The 20,850-nt window shown below is 36.1% G+C and overlaps 1 protein-coding gene across 4 annotated transcripts in view; it reads right to left on the minus strand.

Moving 5' to 3' along the window:
* LOC109050311 (tyrosine-protein kinase fynb) overlaps positions 1-20,850 on the minus strand; it is a 73,591-nt gene that overhangs the window by 51,218 nt on the left and 1,523 nt on the right. For all 4 annotated transcript variants that reach the window (XM_042777373.1, XM_042777372.1, XM_042777370.1 and 1 more), the window contains exon 2: positions 1,114-1,176. The gene's annotated coding sequence lies outside the window, so the exon portion shown is untranslated. The remainder of the gene's footprint in view (positions 1-1,113; positions 1,177-20,850) is intronic.

Consider the following 20,850-nt stretch of genomic DNA (forward strand, 5'->3'; position numbering starts at 1 on the left):
AATCACTTCAGTATGTCTTCGCTAGCCCAAATTACCTCATGAAAACACACATAATCACTCAGAGTCAAAAGCAGACACACACTCCATTTAAACACTCCGGTTTTCAGCACAGCTCATATGACTTCATACACACATTCCAGAGTCAAACACTCAGACTCTTGAATATGATATGTTTTCTTTCCACAGAGAAGACACACCCTACTCTTAACTCTATCCAACATTATATCACATGCGTTTGCTTCACTATCTAAATGAACACATAAAATAGACATTTAGTGACCTAAACATTTCGTATTAACTTTTTTTTTTTGCCTATTTTGTTCACTTATTTTGAGGGAAACATGTTATTGGTAGCCAAAGGCATAATCACATTAGCCAAAAGTTGAATAATAAACCAGCAAAGAGTAGGGGGTATAAAATAAAAAATAAAAACTTGTATCTGATAATCGATATGCAGAAATGAAACTTTTAACAAAATAATAAATAATCATTGGATTAAAATAGAACCTAATATACTAAAAAAATAAGGAATTTTATATAACAACAACCACAAGAACTAATTCTTATAATATTACTAGATGTCTGAGATCTAATTGGTCACAAATTTCATCTTTTATTTGGGCTCTGTCTGTTAAGCCAACACAGTATCATGAGAAAATGAAATTTTTACGAGGTGGCAATTTTGTATGAATTTGTACAATGTGATTCATATGAAAACATAAAATGTTTTAAAAAAAAAAGCATGAAAGTCCACCCTTACCCCACCTATAAACATAACCGCCAGTGGGGTGCAAGCAAATCATACGAAAACGTACAAATGACATTGTACGAAATCATTCAAATTAGCCACCAATTCAGCAAATTGTTCAATAGGCTGAGTAACATGCAGTACATTAAGTAAATTACTTTTTCTGATGTATACCTTTATTTCCTGTTGAATATACACTGGTATGTTGTTGGAAACCCAAAAAAGCAGTGTGAATATTTGGTCAACTGCCTTCGTGTTCTATTTGTAATTATGAATTCTGCAGAAATCTTAAGTGAGTTTGTGAGTGTAGATTTCATTCAAACCTTCCCGGACCACGCTACTGATGCACAGTGTTTTACACTCACCTGTATTTAGAGCACAGCACAATCCTTATTTCCTCCACATTGCTTTGTGTTCCAAAGAGAATCCTGAGAGAAACAGAAAGAGAAACACAGATTAACATTACAATGTGATAAACAGCTTTATAGTCTGTTCTGACCGGGATTATAGACATTTTGTGCAGAACAACTGCCAGAAAATAATAATAAAAGAAAATTCTCAATCACTCTGGGACAGTTTAATCACAATCAACCCTTCTATATCCCCACACTCAATAGTATTAGCTGTTATTTTTAGGGACAGATTACATCACTAGGTGTTATTTTTAGGGAAAGATTAAGTTAATGTGTGATTTATCCAGACTTCTATCTATTGGACTGCGTGATTTTCCACAATTTCTTCACTTACTTTATGTTAAAGATCGCTGTCACAGGAGTCATGTTTTCTTTCCCCAGAAATAGTCATGCATATTGGATTTAAATCCACTTGAAATTACTTAAAAATAAATTTATTTCAAAGATTATCAAAAAATTTTCCCAAAAGTCTTTCACATATTGCCTTCATGTTTCCTGACATTAAGCTTTTTTATGTGACATTTTGGGGGAAGTTAAATTTAACATCAGACACTGATAGCTTTTCTTATACTCTAGATAAGGGATCTCCAACCCTGCTCCTGGAGAGCTACCATCCTGCAGACTTTAGTTCCAGCCCTGCTCCAACACACCTGTCTGTAATTATCAAGTAGCCCTGAACACCTTGATTAGCTGCTTCAGGTGTGTTTGATTGGGGTTGGAGCTGATATCTGCAGGACGGTAACTCTCCAGGAGCAGGGTTGGAGACCCCTGCTCTAGATTGACTGATATCAATATTATTTTCCTGACAACTTACATAACCTGCGGAAAGCTTGTCATTTTATTGAAAAATAACATAACAGCAGTAATTGATCAAATGATGAACAAAAAGATTATAATAACCAGGGGCTGGATTCACAAAAATCTTCTAAGTTTTTATATTTATAGGCAAAAAAAAAAAAAAAAACGAGCTCCCTAAAAATAACACATTTTTTGTAGAGTTGCTGCGAATTTCAAATTCGAATTTCGAGTTGTACTGCACAATCATGACCGATCTTTGTTTGCATTATCAGTCATTTGTGTCACTTCAGAAAACTCGTGCACAGTCCTATTATGTATTATATGTAGCTAGTATTATGCTGTACTGCTTAATTATAACAATTAATTTGAAATAGCCCAATGAATTAATCAGTCTTACCTTTGGGGATTCAAGACAAGCGTGAGGCTGTCCTAAATTTAAGAAGTTATTTACGGTGATTTTTAAGAAGATTCTTTTCAAGAATTTAAATTCTTCGCAGGTTTTGTCTTAAGAAAAAAGATAAGAACATTTTTAAGAAGAATGTTTGGGAATACAAAGTATTCTTAACTTTTTTCTTAAGTGAGAAAATAAGAAGAAAATGGCAGTTAAGAAGAATTTATTTTTTTTAAATAAGAATGCTTCGTGAACCCGGCCCCAGGAGTTTATCCAGACTTATTAAATGGCTCTGTGGAATACTTGATTCTGATTGGTCAGTCGTGACATCCCTCAATAACAACCGGTAAAAACTAATAACACAGGCTCATCCGAGTAACTGAAGTCGGTGCTATACTTTTGCCAGGAACAGTTTTTTTTCTTTGCATTTGTTTAGCAAATAAAATATGAAAACTCGATTCAACATTGTGTACAATTATTTAATTATGTCATCCTGGTATCGCGGACACACTCTCGTTTCATACAAACCCAGCTGCTGCCATTTTGCTAAGATTGTTTTGTACGCTGTAATGGATTATAAGATAACTAATAAATTGATAAGATTTGAAAACATTTTTGTCTTAAATCTTTTATCGCCATAATCATTTATGTGGTGAAATGTTGTGTAATAAGTGGTTTGACTGCACCATATAAATGTCTGTCTAGTTTGAATTTGCTGCTTGCTCGCAACTGCTGTGTTCACGGAAGCTTTACTGCGTCCAAATACTTCAAGTCAAATCAATATTTTGTGTCTAATTATTTACTCATGTAACACGTAGCTGTGTAATAAGCGAGATAATGTACATCCAGCCGGTTGTTAGCACTGAATAACCCCCTTCAGGGTGATACAAGACCTGATCACCCTGTCGGAGGCTATTCTGTGATAACAACTGGCTGGATGTACATTGTCCCTTACATGTCGTGTAGTAGAGCACACTTTGACACTTTATAGAGCTATTTCAGGTGCCGGGCTCACTGTGGCAGAGTAATGCTGTACAGTCCTAAAGGTATGTCAGATCAAGGTATTCTTAGTGAAATCTCATTTTCATATCTTTAGATTCCACAAATTTCTCTTTCTTTTTTTGCAGTCTAGTTTGAGATGATACATGGGATGATATACTTTACCCAGGACTGAAGAGAACTGTAACACTACAGACTATAACTCAACATAAAACACACGCAAAAGCAAAGCACAGATGATAGAAATAAAATTAACCTCCAAGGAGAGCTATATTTAGGTCAAACCCATTTTCTTTATTAGGCAAAAACCAACTTGGTATTAAACATGATTTAATGACACCATTTGAGATCAGTAAATGGGTCTTTGTTGAATGAAAAGCCACAGTTTGGAAGATAATTATTATAGAAAATGTTATTATAGAAAGCAATCAGCATCTGTATCCTTTGAAGAAATGGTTAAAACACCCATACTTTAAGATTTGTTCAATATTACTATTATGTCATTTTGTTTCAAGCAACTGTTATTTTCCTGAACACAAAGAAAAGACTCTTGATGAAGCTCTCCTACAACATTACTGTCCATATCTTTAGCTCCAACAAGAAAAAAGAAACATTAAAAATGCAGCAGTTATTAATGTTTTGTTTTTGTCTTGTCGTTACTATGAATAGTTGTTATATAGCAAGAGCAGCTATGTATTTCCAAATTTGTATTCCACAGAAAAAATACGATCACACAACTTTGGTACAACATGATAATATTTTTTTCTTTTTCCCTGAGGGATGTACTGCAGCTAAGAACTTGTCCGGCCCAACTGAACCCAGAGCCAGCAATGACATTAGAATCTGACATCATGTCCCTCATGTCACATTGCATTCAAAAAAATATTAGTGCACTGCCTTAACATCCTTTTATTATTCACAAAAAAAGATACCAAAACAACCTAAAGGTTCAGAGATCTTCAGCCAGACATTGTATGTGTGGAGCAGGCAGAGGGAAATCTTTAACTGAGGGTTCAGTTGTATTTTTAGAACAGCCTGGATGTAAACAAGAGGAAGCGCTCACTCTGTACAGCTCACAGAAGAGAAAACCTTTCATTTTCTGTTACACGAGGAGGTTTGTGATTGTGTGCGTTGGATTGTTTAGAGCATCTTGTGTCCTTTGGCATGTATCAAGTATTCTGAACTGAAATCTGTAGTCATTTTTAATTCCTTTTTTTTTTTTTTTTTTGAGTCTTTGAACGATGACAGTGTCCGTGTTTTGTCTTTACCAGCTTAGGGAGGAAAGTGCTACTTAACTAATAAGAAAACTACAAATAGTGTAAATAAAAATAAGTTGTTATTGGAAAAACTAAACTAATACATGACTACAAACCGGTTTATATTAAAAAGCAAAACTTTATTTTAATCGCATGGTAAATAACCCATCGGCTACATATCCTTCTTAAATCAATCTACCAGAGGCAAATAAATAAATAAATAAAATTGCTTTAATGTCAGCATAAATACAATAGGGATGCGAGCCGGTCGAAAATCGATTTAAATATGTGATGATTCAAATCGGTTGACATGCCAAACAAATCACGAAACAATTGAAGGAGTATCTCTGAGGGGAACTGACTATCTTTAGAAAAGTTTATGTGGTATTTTCTTTTTATCTTGCCTCTGAACAATACATATTAATGTAGTGTTCATAAGCGCAGCGCTGCTTTGTTTACAGCAGTAACCCAGGAAACACTGTATCATTGCTGTTCATGAGCGCCACCTGCTGTCAGAGAGTGAATCTCATTCCGCTCATCTGCTGTTTCAGATATGTTTATGTAGTATAGTTTCACAAAACCAAAGTCAGACCATTCTGGTTTTTTTTCAAATTTTGAAATGATACAGTCTAATTTAGATAAAAACTACTTATGCTTCATATATGCTGCATAATTTTTGTATGGATCATGATTAAAATCCAGTGGTTGTCTCTTATTTTAAAAGGAAAGAGCACGGACAAAGCCTTAGTTTGTTCATAATTAAGAGATTTATTTTATTTGTGTAACTTACTTGTTTGATTTGGGATTTGTTTTAGAATTTAAATTTAGTTTTGTTATATTTCAATTTCACAAATAAACTTGCCTAATAAAATGACACCTCTTCATTTACTGTATCATGTCTTCAATCTTATTTTGTAAAATAAAAAAAATTGAGAAAATTGAATCGTGAAATAAAAATTGTGAATCGAATCGAGTCATGAGTTAAGTGAATTGTTACATTCCTAAAATAGAATGACATATTTTAAGTAATGTTAACAAATCGACTTCGATAGCCCTAGATATCCATATTAAAGTTCAAACTCTACTGTAAATCTATCTAAATGAAAGTGCACTTACTAAATAAATACAAATAATTTAACTAATGAAAAAAAAAAAAATCAAAATCACACTGGTACAGTATGTGTCAGGCCGTATGCTGTTTATTTACTCTGCATGTTCAGTCTCCCTCGCTCTAGGTCTAGTAAACTCGCAGCATGCAATACTTTCTTTTTCTATCATCGATTTGTATATCTCTCCCCACCTCTATCATCATGTGGGATTCTCGTGAAGATGCAGTCCTGAGGGTGTTGTGCATTCAGCTGGGTGCAAGCATTCACTCACACACACACACACACACACACACACACACACACACACACACACACACACACACACACACACACACACACACACACACACACACACACACACAGACGCTTTATATGTCAGAGAGAGGGCAGCTCAGACCATAGGCAACAGGAGAGAAAAAAGCATCTCACATTCAACTGAATGTTATTTACTGACTGATAGCGGCATTGCGGGATATTCACTGCTGAAGACACAAAGCTGCACTGTTGCCTACAAACAACACATACACACACACATATGAATGATCGAAAACTCAGCAGGACAATTCACAACATGAATTATGCACAAAGAACCTCCACAGAGCAGAGGCAAACAGATGTCTTTTGTTTGGGTCTGTATAATATAAACACTTGACGTAGATGAGCTTAACAGGAATAGACCATTTAATTAATTCCAGTTGCTTGGTCACAATGAAAATGCATAATTCCAATTGGCCTTTCTTTGGGATAATCGATTCTATTAGTTAGTGTAGTTAACTTAAGCTTGTGCAGCGTTGATCAACTTCAGCCTACTATTCCAAAGAGATGTCTTGCTTCTTTGACACAAACTATTATAATAAACAGAACTTCAAGGATCTATCAAGCTGATTTTTTATACAAAACGTATGTGATGTTGTGTTAGCCACTCTCTATAATGCATACAAATGTATGTGAGTAATCTGTTTGAGAAAGGAAAATGTGGGCACAGATACTGCTAGATACACAAGCTCAATTTGATGCATTGTTGTATTCTGAAATGTGTCAGTACATCTCATAATTTAACATAAATATGGATTGTATTATTATTAAGTTGTATTGTATTGTATTATTGTTGAGTCCTTTTTGAAAACTAAACCCTTCGAAAACAAAGTAGAACAGCCAGACCAGTGAAAAACCATTAGAAGGACCAGCTGAAAACCTCAGACTAGTTTATCATGTTTTCTAGTTATACATGTATTTGTTTGTGCGCTCTGTGACGTATAGAAGCTTGAATAAAAAAATAAAGGTAATTGCGACTTTTCATCTCACTACTTTTTTATTCAGAATTGTGAGTTACAATGTCAGAATAGCGAGATATAAACTTCTTTATAAGCATTTATATCTCGCAATTGTGACTTTTTTTCTTAGAATTGTGAGTTTTGACCATTTTTGACGAGTTAAATTCGCAGTTGTAGAAAATAGTCATACTTTTCTTCCCCTCAGAATTGGACTTTATAACATGCAATTGAAAAATACATTACGGAGCCAAGAGGAAACTGACAACACACTTCTTGTATAAAATTTTGTCATTTCAAAATTCAAACAATAAATACCGTTTTGTGGCTCTTTAACGTGTCATAACAGATCATTGTAGCACCTCAGTTGTCGGACAAAATGATCTGGCATTATGATTGGTCAGCTCGCCTGTCAATCAAGCTCGCAGCGAAGGGTCAATTGCGAAAAGAAAAAAAAGTCAGAATTGCAATATATAAACTTGCAATTGCAAGAACAAAATGTCAGATTGCGAGTTTTATATCTATACCTATGATTTTTAATTAATCAACTTGAAAATTTAACTTTTCCTTTATTAACCCCCTTGTTTGAAGAAAAATATATTCCAAGTGCACCACACATAATGTTGTCATCATGATGTAAATGTTAAACAAATCACTTGTTAAAGGGGTCATACGAGGCGATTTCAAGTTTTTCAATCTCTGTGGAGTGTTACAAGCTGTTCGTTAATAGATAAGATCCCTAAAGTTGCAAAGACTAAAGTCTCAAAGTCCCAAAGAGATATTCTTAATAAAAGTTTAGACTCTTCCACGCCCTCCTAAAACGGCTCGTTTAAAGACGTTGTAAAAGCACGAATAACTTTGTTTGGTCTTCCAAAAGAGGACACAACTAGAAACCAGGGGTTAAGTTAAATTTAGAACACTGTTCCAGAACAGTTCAATCAAAATATACAGATGTGAGTTACGCATTTCATGTAGGACTGTTTCCTGATCCTGGGAGTAGACTACAATGCCAGCTGTTCTTACCCACAGCATGCAAGTAAGTTTGCATGTTTAAAGGACTTGCCACTGATGATTCAAACGTGAGTTTTGAGCATTGTAGAGTAGCACTTGTTTGTCGTTTCTCCGATCACAAACGCAGACATGGTTTTTATGTTTATGTGGCGCGATGCAACACAATGTGTAAAAAGACTATATAAGTCATTATATTCCGTAATTATGTCCCCACTGGATGCAACAAATGCAGGTATATCACCAGTAGAATATTATTAACTATATGTTCTATGAAAACAACAACAGCTTTCAGCCTGTCACCATGATGCAAACATGAAATATCAGACATACAGTAACATTAGTATTTACAGTTTTTTTTTATTCGCTTGCTCTGCTTTTTCATTGTTTATTCTATGTAAACATGGACGTGTTTTGACTGTTGCACTCGCGTCTCTTGCAGCGTCCCATGCATGAAACGGCATTCTAAAAATGCGGCGCTCAAGTTAAAAGAAGAAGAAACTCCCATCTTCTTGAATGTTTTTCCTATTCCACTGCCCGTGTCGCATCTTTGTCAACACAAAAATGCATTCTGAACGCATTCTAATCACGTGCGCCGACATGCGGTTGGATCATTCTTTTCTCTTTACTGTTATCATTGGCATATTGTGAAAGTGTCTAATTCTTTCGGACATTTGGTAATATTTCTATTCAAAATCTAGATTTCTAAAAAATACAATTATGGTAAAACATCAAATTCGAATTAATTGATAAAATCACCTAGCCCTAAGTTCATGCATCTTTTTTGCAAAGATATTTAACAAGTGATTTGTTTAACATTAAGATCATGTTGACAACTTCATTTGTGGTGCACTTGGAATAGAAATTTCTTTAACTAGAGGGTTAGTAAATAAAAAGTTACTTGAAACATGGTGCAGTTACATTTTCAAGTTGACTAGGATAGTTAAAAATCGAGAATCGGTCAAACGTTCTGATAAAATCTAGATTTTATTTTTTTTGCCATATCGCCCAGCCCTATATGGAAGTAATAACTGAAATGTGTATAAATGCAATGGACTCAAAAAAGGCCTGCCATCCGTATTCTGCTGCTGTGTGAATGTGGCTTAGGTTCATGTGTTATTTACTTGCTATTATTATTAGCATTAATAATTAACTCATTTAATTTATTTTTATTTTCACACAGTTAAAATAGTTTAAGTGTTCCTATAGTTTTTGTACCTTGCTATGGTACAGACACTGGTAAAGAGAACTGTGAAATTTTACTGCCAGCACTAAAATACCAATTAATACCAATTACTGAAATCCTGCTACTGCAGAAACACTAACAGTATTAAGATCTGTAATTGCTACATGGTGACAGCGATGAAGCCACTTATACGAAGACACTTTAAGGTGCTTCTCAGCTTTCCACCATGTCTATGGTTACACTAAAGGAATTAAGTTCAGCTGTATATAAGTACTTAAGTTACCACTGACCTGTTACTGCTAAACCATTAATAGTATTAATTTAAAGTGTTAATCCACATATATTCAATTAATGCCTAGTATTTAGCCAATGTTTGGTATCCAAACACAAACATGCAGTGGTTTAGATGAAGAGCGTGTTTGATAAGAGACAGAACGTGGCTGTGTTTATGTGATTCAGCTTTGGCCCTAGGGACCGTGAGGAAGCAAAATGTTCCAGCTAATTGAATTTCTTTAGAAAGTCTGTTTCCCAGACAGCAATCACCACAAACACAAACACACAAACATACACACACACACACACACACTCAATGTCTCTCAATGACAAACCATATCACTAAATACAGAGTGGCAAATCTGTTTCCATTTTAATATTTTGAATTTAGGAGGCTAAGCTTCCCACCAGGATATGTGACATATATTTCGCCCCAGACCGACTAATTTTGATCCAGACACAAGGAACACCCTAAACTGCAATCACATTTGGCCATCAATTGCGAGGATGGAGGAGTAACTAAACCATGCAGTACAGTAAGACATAGTTGGGTTTCGAGTTTTAAAATTTGTTGTTCAAAAAACAAAACCCAAATGTTACATCCCCCAAACCTCAACTAGTAATTTTAAACATTAATTCTGAGCTAATTACAAACTCAAAATCATTAAAGAGTTAGTTCACCCCAACAAAATGCCAAAAATGAAAATTAGCCCATAATTTACTCACCCTTATGTTTATTATGAGTTTGTTTTTTCTTTCTTATTTCAGTTGGATTTATTTGGAGTTTTTTATATGATTGTCTCTGATCTTTCAAGCTGTTTAACGGCACTCGCAGTGGATCAATCCAAAAGAATTGAAATAAAAAGCACCCATTTTTGGGTGAACTAACCCTTTAAAGACAACCAGTTTTGCGGTTGGCAGAGTTAAAATGTTATCACGTAACCATGAACAAAATGAAATTAAATTATGATAGCACTATCAGTGTTTCCCACAGCCTACCACACTCCTATTTGTGGCGGCACCTCCCCCACCCCCACCATAATACAGGTCCTTCATCAAAAAATTACGGGATATCTGTGAAAAAGTTCAATATTTTCCATAATGTAATGATGATAAAAATAAATTAAAACTTTCAATATATATTTAGATTCTTGCACACCAACTGAAATATTTCAGGTCTTTAAATTGTTTTTAATACTGATGATTTTGGCATACAGCGCCTAATTCATGAAAAACCCAAAATTCCTATCTCAAAAAAATTAGCCATATTTCACTCCGACAAAAAATAAAGTGTGTTTTTAATACAAAAAAAGTCAACCTTCAAATAATTATGTTTCAGTGCTTATGCACTCAATACTTGGTCGGGAATCCTTGTTGCAGAAATGACTTCTTCAATGCGGCGTGGCATGGAGGCAATCAGCCTGTGGGACTGCTGAGGTGTTATGGGGGCCCAGGATGCTTCGATAGCGGCCTTAAGCTCATCCAGAGTGTTGGGTCTTGCGTCTCTTCTCAACTTTCTCTTCACAATATCCCACAGAATTCTCTCTGGGGTTGAGGTCAGGAGAGTTGGCAGGCCAATTGAGCACAGTAATACCATGGTCAGTGCAAACCATTTACCAGTGGTTTTGGCACTGTGAGCAGGTGCCAGGTCGTGCTGAAAAAAACGAAATCTTCATCTCCATAAAGCTTTTTCAGGCAGATGGAAGCAGGCAAGTGCTCCAAAAAATCTCCTGATAGCTGAGCTGCATTGACCCTGTCCCTTGATAAAACACAGTTGGACCAACACCAGCAGCTGTCATGGCACCCCAGACCATCACTGACTGTGGGTACTTGACACTGGACTTGATTTCAGGCATTTTGGCATTTCCTTCTCCCCAGTCTTCCTCCAGACTCTGGCACCTTGATTTCCGAATGACATGCAAAATTTGCTTTCATTCGAAAAAAGTAACTTGGACCACTGAGCAACAGTCCAGTGCTGCTTCTCTGTAGCCCAGGTCAGGCGCTTCTTCTGCCGCTGTTTTCTGGTTCAAAAAGCACACGCCTGTGCACGGTGGCTCTGGATGTTTCTACTCCAGACTCAGTCCACTGCTTCCCGCAGGTCCCCCAAGGTCTGGAATCGGTCCTTCTCCACAATCTTCCTCAGGGTCCGGTCAAACCTCTTCTCGTTGTGCAGCAATTTTTTGCCACACTTTTTTCCCTCCCCCCAGACCTCCCACTGAGGTGCCTTGATACAGCACTCTGGGAACAGCCTATCCGTTCAGAAATTTCTTTCTGTGTCTTACCCTCTCGCTTGAGGGTGTCAATGATGGCCTTCTGGACAGCAGTCAGGTCGGCAGTCTTTACCCATGATTGGGGTTTTGAGTAATGAACCAGGCTGGGAGTTTTTTAAAAGCCTCAGGAATCTTTTGCAGGTGTTTAGAGTTAATTAGTTGATTCAGGATGATTAGGTTAATAGCTCGTTTTAGAGAACCCTTTTCATGAGATGCTAATTTTTTGAGATAGGAATTTTGGGTTTTCATGAGCTGTATGCCAAAATCATCAGTATTAAAACAATAAAAGACCTGAAATATTTCAGTTGGTGTGCAATGAATCTAAAATACATGAAAGTTTAATTTTTATCATTACATTATGGAAAATAATGAACTTTTTTGAGAATTTTTTGAGAAGGACCTGTATACATATATATGCAAATTCATTTTCTGCCAGCAGGAGGCGCTTTAAGAGCGGGAGAGATACAGGATTCTCTGGTAACGGCTGTAAAGCAGCGCTGAGCTCACAAACGCTGCTTTATCAAGCATTTACATGCAAAATGAAATGAAAATTAAATCAAAAATTTTCTAAATACAGTCGGTTTTCCTTCTGAAATACAGTGATATAAAAACACCCGCATCGGTTTTTGATTTTGAAACGTGCATGTGCTCATGTTTATTCAATGAATTCAAAGCCTTTTGGAAAATCTTTTTGTGGCGGTTCAGTTTTGATATTGTGGCGGCCCGCCACAAATAAATCAATGTGTGGGAAACCCTGACTATAGTTTAGGGACCAATTCTTACTATGTGTTGCCTATTAGCATGCATATTGTCTGTTTATTAGCACTTATAAAGCACATTTTAATGCCTTATTCTTCATGACCATATTTTAGATACCTTAAAGCCAACCCAATACCTAAACTTAACAACTACCTTACTAACTAAAATTAGTAAAATGGTTATTTGTGGTTATTTTTAAATAAAAAAAAATAAGTAGTAAGAAATAAGAGGTTTACTGAGGCAAAAGTCATTGTTACTAGTTAGTTTATAATGAGAATTTTTAAGAGTGAACTAAATTATTATTAAAAATGGCATGCAATTTGCATATTTTTCTTAAAGTATTTGTTTCCTTTTTTCTTCTTGTTTGATTAATACTAACAACACAATAGACATAAGAAGGTCTGTTTGGTTGCATGTATACTGCAAGGCAGATTAAATGTAACACTTCTTTTTCCCAATTTGTTTACTTGAAGGACAAACTGACTACTGTGTTTACATAAAAACCTCCCTGACTAAGAAATTCATTTAATTTGAGTAGTGGCACACTATGCTACTGCAAATGGAACAATTGTTAGTGCTGATACCTGTGACAGGTCCCTAGTATAACGTTTTATTAATTACGTCTACAGCTTAGCATAAGTAGAGTCTCATGGTTATGGTGTTATTCTTAATACATTCTGTACACTGGAACATGCAATGCTAACTTAGTGCAGACGATTTACCAGAGAACAGGAACATATGTATTTAGCTGCATGGTATTTTTTTTAACAACACAGCGCTTCTGAACATTTTCTGAAAATGATGTCATAAATTATTACACAACTTGTTTGCATGGACACTAATGTTAGGGCCCGAAATACACACGACTTGGGTTTGTAGACAAACTTAGTTAAAGTGAATCAAACTGTCATGTCTATTGCAAAATGCTGAAAAAACAACATCTGACAGTGCAAAAACACATTTAACTTGGTCAGTGGGACAGCACGCTTAATCTGTCCTGGCCAAGCATACTTGTGCCTATTAAGTATGTTTCTGGCCTGAGGCTACAAAGTTGCCCATTGTTGAGTCTCTCTATTTATTGGCTGATGTTCTCTCTCAAAGAACAGGCATAGGCTCCCTACGCAAGGGCAGAGCAGCGCACCGTGGGCCGTGGTGATATGTGATGACCTCAGCAGAGGCTAGGGGTGGGGCAGCTGTGACAAAAAAGAGTCTGACCCACTCCGGACTTTTCCACTGGTCATCCACACACACAGAAAGAACAGCTGGATCAGAAGATGGATACCTAAAAGTTCCACTTCATCCTAAAACAAAAAGTATCAACATTTTATTTACCTGTCTTTGCTTTTTACATTCTCTGAAGGGTGTGCAATAAAATTAATCTAATCAAATCCTGGTGGATAAAGTCAAATCTGGCACTATTTAGATGAATGAAATTTAAATGCATTGAGAGTAGCATCTGAGATTTTAGAACTTCTGAAAAGATTTTTGCTTTTATTGACTAACAAACAAAATTTCAGTCTGTTCCTTACAAACACACTATCAGTAATTAATGTATTACTGTAGTGCTTTTATATATTTTTTCTTTCAGAAACTTCACTGATCAAGAATGATCAGTGTTGGGGAAAGTTACTTTTTAAAGTAATGCATTACAATATTGTGTTACACCATGCAAAAGTAAATAACTGTGTTACTTTTTTATGGAATGTAATGCATTACATTACTTTTGTGTTACTTTTTGTCACCTGGGCTGGGCTTGCTGACTTGTTTTTTTAAAGGGGTCATCGGATTCACATTTTCCCACAAGTTGATGTTATTCTTTAGTGTCTTAATGAAAAAGTATATAACATACTTTGGATAAAATTTCTCAATGGTAGTGTAAAAAACACCCTTTTTACCCCGTCAAAATCAGCTCTGTTTTCAGCACGCTGTTCTAGTCCATGTTGCTTTAAATGCTAATGAGCTCTGCTGACCCCGCTTCTCTCCTCCATGGAGTGTCGAGCCGTTCTAATGATACAGTTTACTTTAGCAGATAGCTGTATAAAAGCCTTGGAGAGACGCTTCTGGGACGGTTCAGAAATGTGCTGGTATAATCCCAACACAAGCACTGATTAAAGTGGCCGCAATCAGCTCCGGTTCCCGTGTCTGAGCCATGACACCCCGCAGATTTGTGCAGAGTGGAGCGTGAGTGAACGCGATAATTCCTTCCTCTGTACTACTACTAGTTTTAACGCGAATAATAAACATGACTGAACATCTCATGCCTCATGTAATTGCTCAAGTTGCTCAATCAGTGTTTCAAGCGCAGAAAGACATCAACAATACAGCGTGGAAATAAAATGTCACGTAGCATTTAATTTACCTCAGCAAGTCATTAGTGTCCATAGTTAGTTCACTAGAGAAATTAAGTCTAAAGAGGAGCATTTTGCGAAATATTACACCATATACTCATATTTTACTAAACCGGTTAGTCTTAATTATTTAATGTACCGTATGAATGGTTTAAATTTTATCTGTTATGAAACATGCTATGACACCCATTGTGTAATATAATATATATTTAACAAATAGTTTTTTATAAAAAAATAAAATTATTTATAAGAATTATGTTATATAAAAAACTGCATTATGTGCAATTTATATTTTGCATACATTTTTTTTTTTTTAAGTTGAGTGTTGACCATCTATTTAAAATAAATAGTAATTCAATTTAAGTTTGGGTTGAGTCGTTAGGCCTAATTGTAACCTTGTAATGTAAAAGGGCTCCCTATAGTTTTAAGCGTAAGCTGAGGTAGTTTTTTTATCACTAAGAAAATCTAAACTATGAATGTAATACTAAATTTATTTAAAGAAAGAGCAACTTGTTCAGTAAACCATTTTTTAAAAAATAAAAGTAAAAAGTAAAGTAAAAAAAAAAAGAAAAAAAAAAAAGTAAAGTAAAAAAAAATTCCCCCGCTGTGTACATCGAAATTATATGCAACCGTGACGTTAAAAACCGAGGTACGTACTGAACCATCATATTTGAGTACTGTTACACACTTTCATACCAAAAGTGAAATTAATCAGCCTCAGGTTGAAGGAAGTGGTTCTGCACTTATTCCCCATTGCTCTCGACATGGGGACAGAAGAGATGTCAGTTTATGCATGGGAAAACAAAGTAACTTGTGTTACTTATTTAAAAAAAGTAACTCAGAAATGTAAAAGAAAAGTAATGTTACTTTACTAGTTACTTGAAAAAAATTAATCTGATTATGTAACACACATTACTTATGCATTACTCCCAATACTTCTCGAGCACTATGAACACAGAGCTTTGTGAAGAATCTTCAAATTTGAAAAAGTAATACCCATCTGGAATGACATGAGGGTCAGTAAATAATTACATCATTTTCATTTCTGGGGAAAGATATTGCTTTACTCACTGGTGAACAGGTTTACTGTTTTGCAGGTCTGTTCATAATTGGTAGACTCTCTAATTATGTCACTTACTTATATTTTGATGTTAAAAATACCTTTTCCTATCACAAAGTAATACGCAAGTACAGCTAAAACAAGCAATTCATAGATTTGGTGATTTCCATAAAATGTGTTAATACGCAACATTGGCTCAACGAATGGCGTGAATTTTGGGATGTATTTTGTTTGTCTGCCTAATGAAGCACAGGTTGTGAGTCATTATTTTTGCTATTCAGGGCTGTGTGTTCCCCAAATCTTCATAAGCCAGCTATAGTTGCAAGATCCATCGTTACCAACATAGCTCAGCGATACTGTTTCCTGAAATCATAGTTCCATTGAAATTACACAAACCACACTGCAAAGTTGAGTGGGTGGAACTTCAGCTCTCTAACTGTGGTTGGAAGCAGTTTCAGTTTCTTGTTAGTATAATATGTGGACTTTTAGTTTAAGAGAATTAAATTATCGTTTTTGAGTGTGCATCTGCAAATAGTGCTCTAGTAACTTGGACAATGAAAGAGGGATCCCTCAATTGAATTAAACGTGTAAAAGCAAAACAACGGAACAAAAATACTGAAGTAGTTTTGAGGTCATGTTCTTTTTTTTTACAGCAATAATCTGAATCTTGAACCAATTAATTAGAAAAATTGGGTTTAAGGTTTTATATGCCTCTTTAAAGTTAACACACAAAATGTTGCCCTTTGTTCTGCTCTGTTCCTCAACATGTGAAATTTTACCTGCAGTATTAAGACAAACTATCTGACATTTACCTTACACAGTGTAAGATACATACTCAACCATTAGGCCACGACTTGGTGGGGAAGTCATGGCCTAATGGTTAAAGAGTTTAACTCCTAACCCTAGGATTGTGGGTTTGAGTGTTGGGCGGGCAATACCACGACTGAGGTAGCCTCGAGCAAGGCACCAAATCCCCAACTGCCCCCCGGGCGCCGCAGTATAAATGGCTGCCCACTGCTCCGGGTGTGTGTTCACGGTGTGTGTGTTCACTGCTTTGGGTGGGTTAAATGCAGAGCACGAATTCTGAGTATGGGTCACCATACTTGGCTGTATGTCCCGTCACTTTCACTTTTTTTCATACTCTAGAACACATCTGAAATGCAGGCAGGGCAGTTAAGGCGATGTCTGATGGCATAAGTACGTCTCTATAAGATGAGCCCCATATGCTTGCTCTCAGTTCAAATCTAAACAAAACAGGATGACATGATACTTTCTAGAAATAAACAAGATATTTTCACCTCTACAAACCCTCCAGCTTAAAGGTGCATCCCAGTCAGAACAGCAATGTTCTAAACGTTCGTCTGTGTTTCCACGGTTACCTTTCCAGGGTTCAGCAGGCTGATGTTAAGACCAGCTGGCTCAAGAAGCATTGGGTTAAGTGATTAATACCAGAAAATAAAATTCAGATATTTCAAAATAATTAGTTAATAACAAAATGTTACATGCGAGATACAAATGGCTTTTGTGGTTATGGAGAATGTGACTGAATTTCCTGGAAGTGGTTTCCACCAGAATATGCCAACATGATATTTCTGAAAATAAAATGTAACAAACATTTACAATCCCAATAAAATCCAGGGGTTAAAGCAAAAAAAAAAAAAAAAATCCTGATCCTGAACTTTTTTCCGGGGCGGGGCATGGCATGGCGGGGCGGGGCGGGGCAGGGCATGCAATGACTGTGGCAACTTTAATATTTGAAAGGATACTATGGCAAAGTTACTGCTTTTTTTATTCAAACTGCTTTTTTTCATGAATATATGGTTGACCTGAAGAATGAAAGCTGTATCATACACTTGAAAAAATTATGAGCTATATCACCGGTAATCGACACTAGGGGTGTGACAATATACTTAGCTCACGAGAAGAGTCAAAATACGGACACTTGTTTTTTTAGGGCTGCACAATTAATCAAATTTCTTATCGCCATTACAATTATGGATGCCATGCCAGAATTACGTAATCGTTCAAATCCGCAATTAATCGGCATTATGTATTATAACAATTACCTGTAGAGAGCGCCAATGGCCTGGTGATGTTTCAACGATGTTTAAATCCATTTAATTTTAATATTTGACCATATTTTGAAATCGCGATGTACAATACATGGCATATTTAGAAACAGGTTGATGTATTCTCCTGTGTTGGCAAAGGTTTATAAATGATTTACATTACAAATCTAGTGAGATAATGCACACTGTTTTTTCCAGAGGAACTTTAAGCAATTCAAATTCACAGCATATGTGGAGGAAGAGTTTAGCCTCTTTCACACATACAGTCTTCACTGATAAATTACCGGTAAGTTACCAATACAGTTACATTCATGCATTTAGCAGACGCTTTGACTTACAGTGCATTCAGGCTATACATATTTTTGTCAGTATGTGTGTTCCCTGGGAATTGAACCCACAACCTTTAGCTCTACCACTAAGCCACAGGAACACCATTAAGAGATCATGTGTGAACAGGACCTTTTAAAAAATCCCGGTAAATTTGTTCTTGTAATCATAATGTTTTATGGAGATGACATGAGCTGTTTACAAAGCTCTGCTGCTTTTTCTTCTATGTAAATATGCGTTAGATGGACATCTTTGATCAGGGCTGCAACTCCGCAATTGGATACTATTATGCACGTCTCATGTTTATAAGAGCAAAACATTCTGATTGGCTAGTAATGTTAGTTTGGTTTGGTTGAGAGTGAAAGCTGTGCTCCTCTCACACATTGGTAGGCGACAAGATTTTTTTTTTAATGTAGTACTATTTTTTTCCACAGCCAAATGCTGCATGCCGGAGATCCGGCACCGTGCCGGAGAACTTTAAGCCCCGAAATCATGACGGCATGAACAAAATGGTCATAAGTGTTTCCAAATTACCAATAAAAGGATCTGAACTCATGGACAGCAATGAGCTGTGAATTGAAATATGTGTTTTAAATCAACATAATTGAAGTGACAAATGATTAGTCATGAATGAATGTCCTTTATTTAGTTATTACTGATAACTCCAGAAACATGCTGTTGTTAAATCCAGACATGCTGCGACTGATTCACTGAGAAAGGAGTTAAACTCAAGAACCAGATAAATCAGACACATGGTTCATGTATTTTGTGAGCAAATTCCCTGAAATTATCTAACTCAACAGAATGTTTTGTTCACACACTCTACTTTTCTCATGATTTTTATGGATGAGAAAAGGAAAGGCAGAGTGGAAATCAATTTTTTCAATGAATAATGATTTTTTGGTCTTCTCAAACAAACCATATGGAATATAGGGCATGGGTCATTTGGTCTATTTTTATGGTGTTACTTAAGAGTTTCGGTCCCCATTAATTGTATCTGCATTCAAAACATAATGGAAAACACTGGCCATCCGTCCAGGGATGTTTCCCTGCTTTCAGCCTGTGACAGTGGGATAGGATCCAGCATCCCAGCGACCCTACACAGGGCAAGCAGTTTGGAAAATGAATGTAAGGATGGTGATGGAAACGATCTCTTTATTATTTACAGATCAGATTTACAGCCTATGGGGGCAGGGTGAATGGCAGAGAAAAGAGTGTACCATTTTCTATGAGTAAACTATTCATTTTTTTTTACAAAGGGAAGAGAGAAATCAGAGAAAGACAGTATGTGTGTGATTTCCACCAACCCCGAAAGAGATGCCGCACATCCCACAAAACCTACTTGATTTTTCCAGATGGAACAGTTAGTGTGTATGACATGTAGGAGGGTTATTGTGTGTTGCTGTGTGAAGGTTCATGAGTGCATCTGATTATAATGGAAAATAATGAATCAAACAAAGCAAGAATCAAGACTACACATTGCCTGGCAGACACACAGACGGGTTGCTTATTTAGACAGCATTTTTGGGGATCATGTACCAAAAAATGCTGACTAGGTAGGCAGCTCTTTATGTTTTGTGACAGAGCTATAGAACATTCAAACAGATCCGATTCAAAGTTGCATTATTGTAAAGAAATGAACACCCAAACTGTCATTTCAAACACATATTTTCAATGGAAAACAGAAGGATTAATTTTTCAAAAATTAGATTTGAATACGCACATGCAAATGAGATATGAGAACTGATGAATGCTTTGACTTGAAATAAAGTGCACAAATAGCAGTAAATAAATCAGTAGATTTGAGTAAATTAAAAATGTGTTAAAAAGTTCTTACTAAGTTTAATCGGAGTGATAGATATTGCGCTCCAAAGGCTACATTAAAAATAAAAAGCAATGCTTCTGTACATCAATTGTAGAACCATTAAAGGCAAGATGAGTCACAGATCGAAGAAAAAGAGTTATGTTCTAAAACTGGGTCAGTGCATTTATTAAAGCTGAACCACAACACGTTCTTGAACCCTAATCAGTTAAATGTAGATCTAGATTTGGCCAGTGAATACATTTTGAATCAGATGAGCACATGATGCTCAAAACTGCTGTCTAGATAGGCAGCTTACTATGTTTTAAGACACAGCCACAGTCTTGAGCCTCAGTATCACAGTTGAACCATCTGCTTTAAACACTCCATGAAATAGTTATGACATATTTGCTTTTGAAACTAGAAATAATTCAATGGTTCCAGAGTGATTAGTCAAATGGCATTTTCGGCTCAGGTGATCAGTTCAAAAAAATATCTACCCAAAGTGCCCATGAGCAAAGACAGCAGAATTGAAACTGCATACTGTATTTTCAGAGGATCATGCACCAAATAAACAACTGCCATATGGTGCTTTTCCACTGCGTGGTACGACTCGGCTCGGCACTGTTTGTGTTTCCACTGCAGTTTAGCATCACTTCAGAGTGGGCGGGATTATTCACATGTCCTTATAGTTGCACCGCCTCTACTGCCACAACACAACTTCACAATAGCGTTGCCCCATCAAGCTCTCGCTGGATCCGCTC

Source organism: Cyprinus carpio, chromosome A20, assembly GCF_018340385.1.
Source record: "Cyprinus carpio isolate SPL01 chromosome A20, ASM1834038v1, whole genome shotgun sequence".
NCBI classification, from domain to species: Eukaryota; Metazoa; Chordata; class Actinopteri; order Cypriniformes; family Cyprinidae; genus Cyprinus; species Cyprinus carpio.